The following is a 12948-nucleotide window of genomic DNA, read 5'->3' on the forward strand; positions in this document are numbered from 1 at the left end:
CTCTATGTACTCCCGCGCGACTCCCTCTGGGAGTATCGCCGCCTTTTTGCTCTGTTGCAGATATTTGTCCATGGATGTCGCCGTCGCCGCTAGTTGGTCCTTGTTGTCAAACCAAGACTGTATCTCCAACATCATAGCTAGCTTCATAGGGTCGCCGTCTGCGATCCTCACATATCGGTTGTACTCCTCCATCGATCTACTTCTCCATAGCACCTTCACTCACCGGCGGTGGTTTTTGAATGGAAGAGGAGAGGAGCAGCGCTGGTTTTGGTTTATAACGGGAGAGGAGCGAGGCTGGTTTTGGATTGGAACAGGAGAGGAGGGGCGGTGATTTTGAAATGGAAGAGGAGAGGAGTGGCGCTGGATTTAGATTGGAACAGGAGAGGAGCGACGGTGGTTTAAGAGGAGAAGAGCGAAAGAGCGGTGCTGGTCTTGGAAGTATTTTTTTGTTTTGCGTATTTTGGGTCAAAGTTTGACCACGTACTGTATTTGACAAGCAAAATGTGAATGCATGTCACCAAAAATTGTATCGTTTGGTTCGTATCTGAATGTACTTTCAAATTATATTATTTTTGCAATGTATAACATATATTTTATTTGCGAAAATCTTGGTCAATTATGACCCAGAATAAAGGGAGACTAGTTAATGTGGGGTCGCTTTCTTAATTGAAGGGTAAATTGATTTTGATTTTGATCCAATCACAGCGCGCCGGCCCTCTCGTCCAATCCTAAATCGCTGCCGCACGCTCCTCTCCCTCTTCTCCATTGCAAAACCACCTCCTCTCCTCTCCATCATCTCCATTCCAAAACCACCGTCTCGCCTCTCCCTCTTCTCCATTGCAAAACCACCTCCTCTCTCCTCGGACGAGGATCCCTTGACGTAGCCCATCCTGCCATTGAGACACTGACACATGGGTCCCACCAAGCGCGGGGCCCACCTGTCAACGACCAAAAGGCAGGGGAACCTCTCCTCTCCATCATCTCCATTCCAAAACCACCATCTCGCCTCTCCCTCTTCTCTATTGCAAAGACCACCGTCTCTCCTCCCATCTTCCAAAGCTAGCACCGGACCACACAGAAGGACATCTATGGAGGGGATGCAGCAGTGAATCAGGCAGATCGCCGGCGGCGACCAGGCAAAGTTAGCCAGGTGGAAGGAGATCCTTACTTGGTTTGACAATGAGTGGGAGATTTCGAGGACGGTGAGGGCCATGTGGCAATGTATGCGAAAGAGCGAGACGACGACGATGAGGGCGGCGATGTACTCCTCGACGGAAGTCATGCCACAGTCCTTCGAGTTCATCGAGTATCTCCACTAGGCGATGGAGCAGACAGATTCGCCCGAGGCGAAAGTTAGGCAGAGGTGGTGGGCGTACAGGTCGAAGGTCGAGCACCCAGAGGATAACGAATCGATCGAGTACGGTGTGTCGTTCGTGAGGGTGCAGAGCCAGCCGGAGCCACAGGAGTATTCGTTCTCCCACCGCAAGAGGAGGCCGGATGGCGCAACGTCGCTTCCCCGCCATTCTCCACGGTTCCCTTGACGCTCGCCTCGTTTCAACGGCGTCGATAGGGTTTAAGGTAAGCTTCGCACTAACCTAATCTTCCATCTGCTCATGCTTACAATCAGTGTGATAACTAATTAAAGTCATGCTTACAATCAGTCTCCGAGTACTACGCCAATCACCCTAAAATAGCTCTGGACCTTTGGGTCAAAGTTGTGACACTGTGTACAAATAAATAAAAATAGATTGGTGCTTCTTTCATAAAAGAGTACACCCCTAGAAATCTGCCAATATAAGCTACTAGTATTTTTTTTAAGTCTAAGCTACTAGTATTTGGTTAGAGGATTTGCTGTCGAGAAAGATCCATCCACAGTGAGCGCCACACATCCCACTAATGGTGGTGGATGCCAATGCTTAGATGGAGCAGGGTTGGTGTCGGTAATTTTTACTTCGCACTCTGCATATATGCCGGTTCCATCCGTACATTTGTGCAGTTCCACCAAAATGCAGCTGAATAACCCTGTTTGCACAGATAATGAAAAGGCGTGATTAGATTATAGTGGCACTAGTTGATGAAACATACACTAATAAACAGAAGAAAATATTACATCATACTGGAAATCGACCCAAGTCTCCCCGATACACCTTCTGCCAGTGATGAACATCAGTGTACAGCGGTAGTACAAGGAGGGGCCTTGAGACATTCAAATCTCTATTTTTCTGCAGATCAACTAAAATTAAGCACCCCAGTTTGCAGAAACGCTTAAACATTAACAATGGGACTAGTTGATGAAACATACATTAACAAAAAGAAGCACTTTCTTTATCTACATTGGAAATGAAATGATAGAGAGGACACTCGCTCTATTTTAACTGTATTATTACTTCATTTTATCAGTGACACTAGGGTCGAGCAGGTGGCAAACGAGGTGTACCGTGCGTCGCAAGGATGAAGGCCGGGGGTGCTTAGACTGGGATGCTGAAGCTGGCTCTTTCAGTCCCTATCTTCCCCCTGATGTTTCTGTGGTAGCATTTGGGTTGTAATCCAAAGTTGGTCGAGCTGGTGATGCGTCCCCCTACCTGCCTAGCTTATGTGGTGAACTTGTCTCCTGCTAGTACTCAGTCCGTTCAAGTAGTAGTTGCATAACTGCCCGTTTACACTGAGATGTTGTCGGATAATGGTTCTCTATGGTTGGGTTTCTTTAATGAAATCGGAGGGAACCCCCTCTTTCGATATATAAAAAAAACAGTGGCACTAGCTGTGCCAAAACATTGCCTCAAATTAATAGTGCCACTAGATTAAGGTGCAAAATAACAACATTACTGCTTTATCATGGTAGTGCCAAAACAGTAGCACAAGAGCAGGATCAACATGCAGGATCTTTGGCAAACAGTCAGACCAAAAAGGAACATACCTCGTGATGGGAACCATATCTGCAGTCAACGCCATCGTAGAAGGGATGACACCAGTCACCAACATGGATGATTCAATTCATGGGACCTTTTGGTGCAGTTCACCTAAAATGAAGCAATGTCCCATGAGCTAGCAGCTTCTTCTTCTTCCTTTTTTAAGAAAAGGGCTCTAGCCCCGGTTCCATTTCCATCAGAAAACGAAACCCACAGAGCTTCTTCATTAGTTGCAATAAAAGTGAGCAACATCAAGGTTGGTCGTGAAGCTCCTGGAGAGTAGGCGGACCAGGACAGTTGCATCTCTAACGAAAAGAAGCAACTTATCTTAATGGGAAATTTAGCAGGACATGAAAAAAAGTGCCATTGATTCATATTACTAGAGGCATTACATTGAAAACAACATTGGTTTAACGTGTCCTTACTTTTAACAGTGCGACTGCTACATTTTAACAGTGGCATTACATAAGAGCGGCTCGGGGCAACAAACATCAGAAGAGGATATTTGGGCTGGTCCCATTTTTGTTCGGTATATAGCCACCTTATACTGTGTAAGGCTAGAAAATCTAGTGTTGGACTTACTCTGTTGACTTGTCCCCCAGTCCCCACTTTCTTTCCTTTTTCAACCAATAGATCGGGTTTACATTGAGTTTGTGCTGTGTTCCCTTTATTTCCCTATTAGACCTAGAGACCAGTTGGATAGCCAGTCTCTGCTACTTTTCGCCCCCATTATTTCCTCTTTCGACCAAGTCCTAGATTCAAGTAACAAATCTTCCCCCACCCCCACCCCCTTTCTTCCTTGTTTGAACCAAGTACTACTAGATTTGAGTGCATGAACTAGTTTTACCTCTTAACAGTAAAAAATTAAGTGGTTTTCGAACAGCCGATCGATCCTATCTACACGAGGGGGCCTGAGAAATAGTAAAAGATACAAATGCAGCGACGTCAGGAGCTCAGGAAGTAGAGCAAGGCCGGTTTCGAAGGAAGTTATACCTGAGGGTCTCCGGGATGTCGCTAGGCGGGCGGCGGGAGGCCGGATCTGCCCACACTACGGCAGTGAGGAAGAAGGGGTGGGAGGCCCTCCCTCGCCAGCGATGCTTGGGAGAGAACGACAAAGCATGCTGATCAGGACGCGTCGGCAGTGGGTAAGAGCTGTCGTCGAGGACGACCGCGTGAACATTGCACCTTCTCACCTTCCCTGGCGGAGAGGATCCGGCTGGATCTATGACCAGCGGTGAGTAGAGAGAGAGAGTGTGTGGCCACCGCTGTCGTGTTTAGATCTGGAGAGGACGAGACAGTGTGAAGAGAGCAACACTAGCAAGCAAGCACGAAGGCTCCTGCCTATATAGTGGAGTACTAGTTTTCTTTTGTCTACCGGCCGGAGCCGGCTTGACCTCGGCAATGACTGTCGAGAAGTCTTCATGCACGTGCCCCGGAGGCACAGTTGTCGTCATTTTTTGATCTGAAGCACCGGATTATAACATATAACACGAAAAAATGCCACATGACAAGAAATCATAACCTCACTGCCCAAAGGAGACAAGATGAATCCCGACGGACAAACTAGACGAGGATCAAAGCTCAAATTAAAGATAAACTCGTAGAAAAGGGGTCTGTCGATAGATGTCCTAATTAACATAGCCGGCTTGACCTAGATGGCAGCCGAGTAGTCTTCGTGCATGTGCCCCCAATGACTAGCCCAACTCAGTTGTCGCTGTTTAACCCTCGCAGTGATCCGAAGCACATGACACCTAATTTTGCGAGATGATAAGAAACCTTTTTTTAGATTTCTCACCCGAACTACAGCCCTGTACAACACAGCCTGCACGATATGTAGACGATAGCCAATCCAGGCGTGTCTGCTGGAGCCTGGTCACATGCATGGACGAACTGATCTTCCGTGTCTTGCAGGGATCGTCCAGGTACCAAGGTGGAGTATGTACTTCTATTAACTCACCCGACTTGCGGGGCCGGGGAGTGTGCCTATGGTCGGTTCTCAATTGCGGTCCCACATGTGTGTGCAAACGCAATATGACGCATGTTCCATTCAGAGAGCGGCGTGCCAGACCGACCGACCGTCTGGGGTGCGACGCAAACGCGACGGGCGTGTTGTATACTCCGTACATGTGTACCACCGTTTTCTTGAGGCTTTGCTCCATGGCGCAATCCATGGATACAGTATTAGTATACTGTACTATTTAAAAGTCGAGGGCGGGGCTTTTCCCGCGCGGTAGGCGGGGCAGTTCCGCCTAGTCGGTTTGACAGAGGCGCGAGAAGATGAGGGAGTAGGCTGCTGCAAACGTAGGGCTGTGTGATTTGACACTGAGTTACTGCTGGATAGGTGGGGCCCGGTGATTTGACTTGCCATTATCATTTTAACTGTGGCACTACGACCGACTTGAGTCTCCCGATTCCCGACCACCTCCATACAGGTGCCTCTCCCGATGCTCCACCATGTAGAGGCTGGCTCTTGCTTGAGAGCCCACTCCTCCACTTTTTCCTTGCCTCTTTCCCCCACATATGCAAAAATGCCATGTAAAGCGGGCTTATAGCCCACTATTATACTTGATCCTACAGGTGCTAAGCCTGCCACATAGGCATAAAGTCTGATGTGGCAATTTAATTAAGAAGAGAGAGACTAGTTTGGTGACCCCAGGAAGAAATAGTGCTAAGCGCGTGTACCTAGATGAAGCAAACTTAGCAACAAAAAACTAAGCACCTATGCATTGGGGACTTGATTTGCTAAGCCATTTAATGCCCATAGCACCTCATCTAAGCACCATTTCATTGGAAGAGGCCACTCCTTGGCAAATGCAATAAATACTACGAAGAAAGAGATAGAGAGAAGTAAACAAAAAATACTCTTAAATCCAACCTTATATCTAACCTTGTTGTATGAGTGACTAAGTGATGACTATGTATGACATGCCAACATCAGATAGCCTAACGCACCGTGTTAAATCTCCAAGGGCGCGACCGCGCGAGCGAGGCGACGGTCATAGTAGGCGCGACCATGATATGGGCTGCTGGCAGCCCTTGGATCTGAGATCGAACGGTCGCATGCTAAGTTGCTGAAAATTTGCAGAATAACCCTCCAGGATAGGATATTCACCCATAGGTCTAGAATCACGCAATGCAACCGTTCGATCTCAGATCCAAGGGCTCTCAGAAGCCCATATCATGGGAGAATGGAAAGCTTCGTATCACCTGTAATTTTCCCGACGCTTAACATGACATCGAAAGCCATTTAATTGGGCGTCGAGTAGACATGACATCTAATTGGGCCCCCATAGTACTGTGCATGAATCCATTTATCCACCAGGCAAGCCACTACCCTGCCATCCGCACGCCCCCCCCACTCAAAATTTTTTCAATCGATAAACCGCTCCTAGTCGTCCCGTCCTTTCACATTACGGCAGTTCCACTAATCCTAACCCTCCTCCCAAATCCATGGCGTCCCAAATCTCCATGATCGACGGTGAGTAAAAGGTTAGAACCATCACCGGCGATGAGTTCGACGTCATCTACACCCGTTCTTCCGCAACGGTGAAAGAATGCCTTGCTCGCTTCAAACGCATGTTCGAAAAATCAAATAATGAGTGGGTCGCTGGGCTAGATGTTGAGTACACCACAGTCCTGGGAAGCGAGAAGAAACTAAAGGAGGCAGAGAAGAAGAAGCCTGCCATGATCCAAGTTTGCGTGCATGACTTATGCTTGGTCTACCACATATGCCATGCCGACGTTGAGTGCGAGGAATTTAAGAACTTCCTCAAGGGCGGCCGAGTCAAATTCATTACTGTAGACTTTAGGAACGACAAGGAAATCCTTGGTCGGATAGGCCTCGTTGTAGGCGACCCCTTCGACCTCCAGAAGGAAGGGATGGTGCCCTCCCTTGATCAGCCTTTAATGCTGACCCTGGCAGGAGCCATGGTTCATCCTTCATACGGTAAACTAGAGAAACCTCCGTACATGTTTCATCGTCATGCATGGTAGTGGAATGTACTAGATATAGACCACATCCACTACGCTGCAATGGATGGCTACCTTTGTTTCAATATCTACAAGGGTTGGATGAAGAGCAAGAGGCAAGTGTGCGGTTCAAGCAAAGAAGTATCGCCCAAGAGGAAGAGGGACAAGGACGAAGTCGAGGACGTGGACGAGGACTCCGAGTAAGGTGGCGGTGTCGTTGCTGATGGTGGTTCTAATGCAGTGTCTACCGGATTAGTTGCTTAGTTTAATTTCTGGTGTGCTTAGTTTTATTTGAGGGGTGTGTTGTGCTGAGCCCCCAGCAGAACTATGTTATGTTTCTTCTCGTTATATTTCGTACATTTCATCTTTTAGTTGGTATAGTACTACCACTCATTTCTTGACATTATATATGTACAATATATATGGCCAACATCATATAGCCAGCAGTTTAGTTGTCAAAGAATTTCAGGGTGATTAGTTTTGTCAAAGAATTCCAGGGTGCTTAGTTTTATTTGAGGGGTGTGTTGTGTTGGACACCATTAACTTATCATTGTGAGAATCGACTTACTTTTGTCATGTAACATGGTCAACGGGGTTTGACGTGAAAATAACAATGTCTAATGGCATTTCTGAGCAAACATCTAACTTAACGATGGCATTTTTTAGATATCTGATTACATTTTTGAGCAGGCATCTCACGGATCGATGACATTTTTTGAGTAGTTGTAACTTCTAATGGCAAAACTTAGTAGTGATACACAACTAGTGGCATAAATAATAAGAACCCAAGAATTAAATAGGGCTAATTTCTTTATTTCTTTATTTCTTTAGACCTTTGTGTGCAAAACAATATACGCTGCCTCCCGCCAGATTTTCTTTACAGAGGCAACATAGAACTATATGAGTGCCCTGTTAAATTTTGGAATTATTCCGGGTTCGTTTGGCCTTTTTTATACATTAATTGAGTTTCTGGTCATTTAATGTGCATAATTCAAATTTGAACTACACATGCTCCCGTGCACCAAAGTTGACTGGAAAATCACATGTGTGTCCTCGGGTGAATTTCTAGGTCCCATGCAAGAAATGGGAATGAAATTCAAACATCTGGGATCGTGGTTCGGCCGAGAACATTGAGAAGCTTGGTTTTAAAATTCTTGTAAATCCAAAACACGCCTGAAAATCATGAAACTTGGCATGGTGTCATGTCATGGTACTACCATGCTGTGGTAAAAAAATTGCAGAATAGGAACAAGTTTTGGTATAAGTTTCTTGCAAACCGGAGCTTCTCTCAAGAAGGTTCGTGGTTCTGAGAGGGAACGTGTCACCTTTGTGTGCATAATTCAAATTTTAAATACAAGCACATGCTCCAGTGCACCAAAGCTGGTTGAAAAATCACATGTGTGTCCTTGGGTAAATTTCTAGGTCCCATGCCAGAAATGGGAATGAAATTCAAACATCTGGGCGTCATGGCTCGGCTGGAAACATTGAGAAACTTGGTTTTTTAATTCCTATAAATCCGAAACGCGCATGAAAATCATGAAACTTGGATTGGTGCCATGACATGGCACCAACATGCTGTGGTAATTTTGTTGTCCGATTTGCGAAGGCGCACACATTAACAATCAACAAAGTCATTTTGGAACAAGTGCTGTCACGTTACAATCAGAAACACAAGTATTATTAAAACCATGGGCGTTCTATTTACCATTTACGTGCCGCCACGCGTCCCCTTTTTTTATTAGCTAGGAGGCGCTGTGCAGGGTAGCTATTTGAGTACGGGAGGCATGCGATCAGACCCCTGCGCATGCTTATCGGGAGGAGAGCCCTTTGACCTCCATCTGCCGTCCACCTCTCTCCCAAGGTCTCCATTAATGGTGCCCGAGCCTCTGTTTAATGGCGTGGCAATGTCTCACTCGACTAAGATTTAAGAGAGAAAAAAGAAAATCTGAAAAGAAAATTTTGCACGGATCTTGATGTAAGATCCGACGGACCTATATAGCATCTACTGCGACTTATAGCAAGACTGATGAATATATATAAGGACGACGAGAGTGGATAATAATTGTCTTACATAATTAGGAAGATAATTAAAAAATCCACATGCGGCTACGCCCGAAATACACAAGGGCAAAAGAAGAAGGAAGACGCATACAACGATCTGGCTCACTGATCTCTACTTTCTTTATGTGTTGCAGGTCGCGGAGACTAGTTCTCGCGGCGGGCGATGATCTCTTTCATCAGTTTCATGTCCTTAATACGCTGCTTGGCAGCATCCATGGATTCCTCCACCAGCCTGTTGTGCTCGATGCGGAGCATGGCATTCTCGTCCATAAGTTCCTTGATGATGACGCCCGTCCTCTGCAACACGGCAGCGGTCTCCTCCTCCTGCTTCGCCCTTCCGGCGATCTTCGCCCTCAGCAGGTCGCGCTCGCCCCGGAGCTTTGCATTGCCCTTCCCCAGTTGCCGGATGACGCCGGTAGCATCATCCTACATCCTCACCCAGCGGGAGATCTGATCCATCTGGCTATGGACTATCGCATGCATGCGCTTGTAAGAGTCCTCGCCTGCCTGCGAGAAATTTTCCCAGGCCGCTGCGGCGCGGCGGGACCTCCCTACTACTTCGGCGGCGCGACGGGACATCTCTGCTGCTTCCGTGGCGTGGCCGGACCAGTCTGCTACATCGACGGCGCGGCGGGACCTCTGTGCTGCTACTACTGCGCGGTTGGACATGTTGGCTGCTTTCGCGGCGAGGCGGGACATCTCTCGTGCTTCCTCTTCCATGCTCACCTCTCCCTGGTGGAAATCTCTCGACCCAGAACTCACGTTGGCTATGGTTGATTGTTTTTTGTGGATGAGGAGTTGAGGAGGAATGTGCAGTTATCTTAGCATAGTAGTATTTATAACCGAGTACTACTAATACGCTCCTAAGTGGGAAACAGTTTAGGTTGTGATCGGTGTGAACAGGTTTGCAATTAAATATAGCGTGGTAGTAGTAGTAATTTGGAATGTGACAACACGTGCTCAAAATTTATTGACGGTTCTAGTTCGAAGTGCGGCACTATTCTCGGATGGCGTAACGTCGGCACGTTTTCTCGGCCGTGGTGTAGCATATGCCATGGTACTAGTTCTTTTTCTACTTCTGTGTACGTGCAAAAACTGGCACCGTCGGATACATATCTTACGCTTGGCGTTCGACAGGAATAGCCTCGTGGCGAGCTATAGACTAGTCTTTTTTCAGACGCATTACATCTATCTCTCGGGACTTCTCGCACGCACCATCACTGCTCCCTAGGTCGATGCCACCCACATACAGTTGTACTCTGAGAAGAGGTGCACGCACGCACTCATTCTCTCTCACACACGCATCTGTAGCTATGAATTGTAGTGTTCTCAACCATCCGATTGGCTCTATCATAGGTTTCACGTTGCTCCTTGGCCTTGAGATTGAGATGTTTTAAATGCGGAGGCTAAGATGGAGGCACGAGGTTTTGGTTAGTGTGCGAGCCGCACACGGCACCAACACGACACGAGCTTCGTCTGCCTGGTGCGCATGCAGTCGGGTGAGTTGTCCAAGTATAGACACAACCAGGCCCTCGTTGGTATCCGCGCCACGAGTTTGGCTGGTCATAGTGGAGAGTAACATAGACCAGTTACTAGTCTATGTTACTAGTACCTTCATAGTGGGTAGTGTCATATAGTATATGCATAGTTTTGCTCCATGGCACAATCCATCGATACTACTACTGTACAAATGTATACATTTTTTAAAAGGCTAGAGGGCGGGGCAGCCTAGCTTGGTCCTTTTCACGAGAGGCGAGAGCCTTTGTGATTTGACGGCTCATTACTGCTGGAAGGCAGGGCCTTGTGATTTGACTGCTCGTATAAATGTGCCGACGGCCTGAGGAGGAGCAAAGAACCGTGCGGTATACTCAAGTTTTCCACTGGAGTACGACGGAGGAGCACAAAACACGGCAGCCCAGTGCCATATCCTCTACTCTCTACTCTTATTATGTATTACTAGCAAGAGGCATTGTTCTATTGGCGATAAAGAATGATCTAATTTGCTAGTCATCTCATTTTTAGCATTGTTTTATTCATGCCTCGCAGAGAAGGTGACACGTGCGGCGAAACACCCAAAGCAAAATAAGAAACACAGGAGCCAAATAAGAAGGAAGATTATCACCCCAAAAAAAGAAGGAAGACACACACACAAGTCCGGGGCACTGCTCTCACTAGATGAAGGGTTGCTGGCCGCGGAGTCGTAACTGCTTCTTCATCGCCTCCACGACCTCCATCTCCTTGCGCGTCTCCTCCGCCATCTTCATGATTGTGTCCATGACGTGGGATTTCTCAACGCGAGTCTTCATCATCTGTTCCACGGCCGCATTACATACCTTGACAGCAGTCGGGTGCTCGATGCGGAGCTTCGCCAACTCCTCCTTCTGTTCCATGACGAGGGCCTGCAACATCTTCATCGAGGAACTACTATTCTCATGCAGCTTCTTCCAGCCGGCGTTCTCCTCCTTCAGCAGGTCCAGCTCATGGCAGAGCTTCGCCTTGTCCTCCTGAAGTTGCAGGATTTTGCCGGTCGCCTTCTTCTCCGAGGCAATGCTCTTCTTCAGCAGCATCACCAAGCCAGCGGTCAACTCCCCCTGCTCACTGAGCTCAGCGGGCATGTCATCGAGGCTCTCCTTCAGCAGCTCCACCAAGCTGTGGATGAACTCCTTCTGCTTATTGAGGTGCTTATTGAGCTGATCGGGCATGCCGTCGAGGGATAACGACTCCAGCGCCGCCCACTCGGCATGTTCGCCTCCGCGTCTAGGGCGCTCCTCGGAGCCATCGCCTGCCCGTGAGAGATCTTTCGAGGTCTCTACATGGCGGCGAGCCCTCTCTTTTTTTCGCAGCCTTGGTTGCTGCTCCCTTGTTACAAGTAGTTATTGACCTAGAGCTCTGCACACCGGCCATGGCAAGGACGGATGACGAAGGAGGACTTATGAGGAGGAAGGTAGAGTAATTTTCAGTTAGGTAGTTCCCCTTTTTATTGAAGGAAATATGCCCTAGAGGCAATACTAAAGTTATTATTTATTTCCTTATATCATGATAAATGTTTATTATTCATGCTAGAATTGTATTAACCGGAAACATAATACTTGTGTGAATACATAGACAAACAGAGTGTCACTAGATTGCCTCTACTTGACTAGCTCGTTGATCAAAGATGGTTATGTTTCCTAGCCATTGACATGAGTTGTCATTTGATTAACGGGATCACATCATTAGGAGAATGATGTGATTGACTTGACCCATTCCGTTAGCTTAGCACACGATCGTTTAGTATTCTGCTATTGCTTTCTTCATGACTAATACATGTTCCTATGACTATGAGATTATGCAACTCCCGTTTACCGGAGGAACACTTTGTGTGCTACCAAACGTCACAATGTAACTGGGTGATTATAAAGGTGCTCTACAGGTGTCTCCGAAGGTACTTGTTGGGTTGGCGTATTTCGAGATTAGGATTTGTCACTCCGATTGTCGGAGAGGCATCTCTGGGCCCACTCGATAATGCACATCACTATAAGCCTTTCAAGCATTGTAACTAATGAGTTAGTTGCGGGATGATGTATTACGGAACGAGTAAAGAGACTTTCCGGTAACGAGATTGAACTAGGTATTGAGATACCGACGATCGAATCTCGGGCAAGTAACATACCGATGACAAAGGGAACAACGTATGTTGTTATGCGGTTTGACCGATAAAGATCTTCGTAGAATATGTGGGAGCCAATATGAGCATCCAGGTTCCGCTATTGATTATTGACCGGAGACGTGTCTCGGTCATGTCTACATAGTTCTCGAACCCGTAGGGTACGCACGCTTAAAGTTTGATCACGGATATATTATGAGTTTATGTGTTTTGATGTACCGAAGATAGTTTGGAGTCCTGGATGTGATCACGGACATGGCGAGGAGTCTCGAAATGGTCGAGACATAAAGATTGATATATTGGAAGCCTATATTTGGATATCGGAAGTGTTCCGGGTGAAATCGGGATTTTACCGGAGTACTG

Source organism: Triticum aestivum, chromosome 3D (genome assembly GCF_018294505.1).
Source record: "Triticum aestivum cultivar Chinese Spring chromosome 3D, IWGSC CS RefSeq v2.1, whole genome shotgun sequence".
In the NCBI taxonomy this organism is placed as follows: Eukaryota; Viridiplantae; Streptophyta; class Magnoliopsida; order Poales; family Poaceae; genus Triticum; species Triticum aestivum.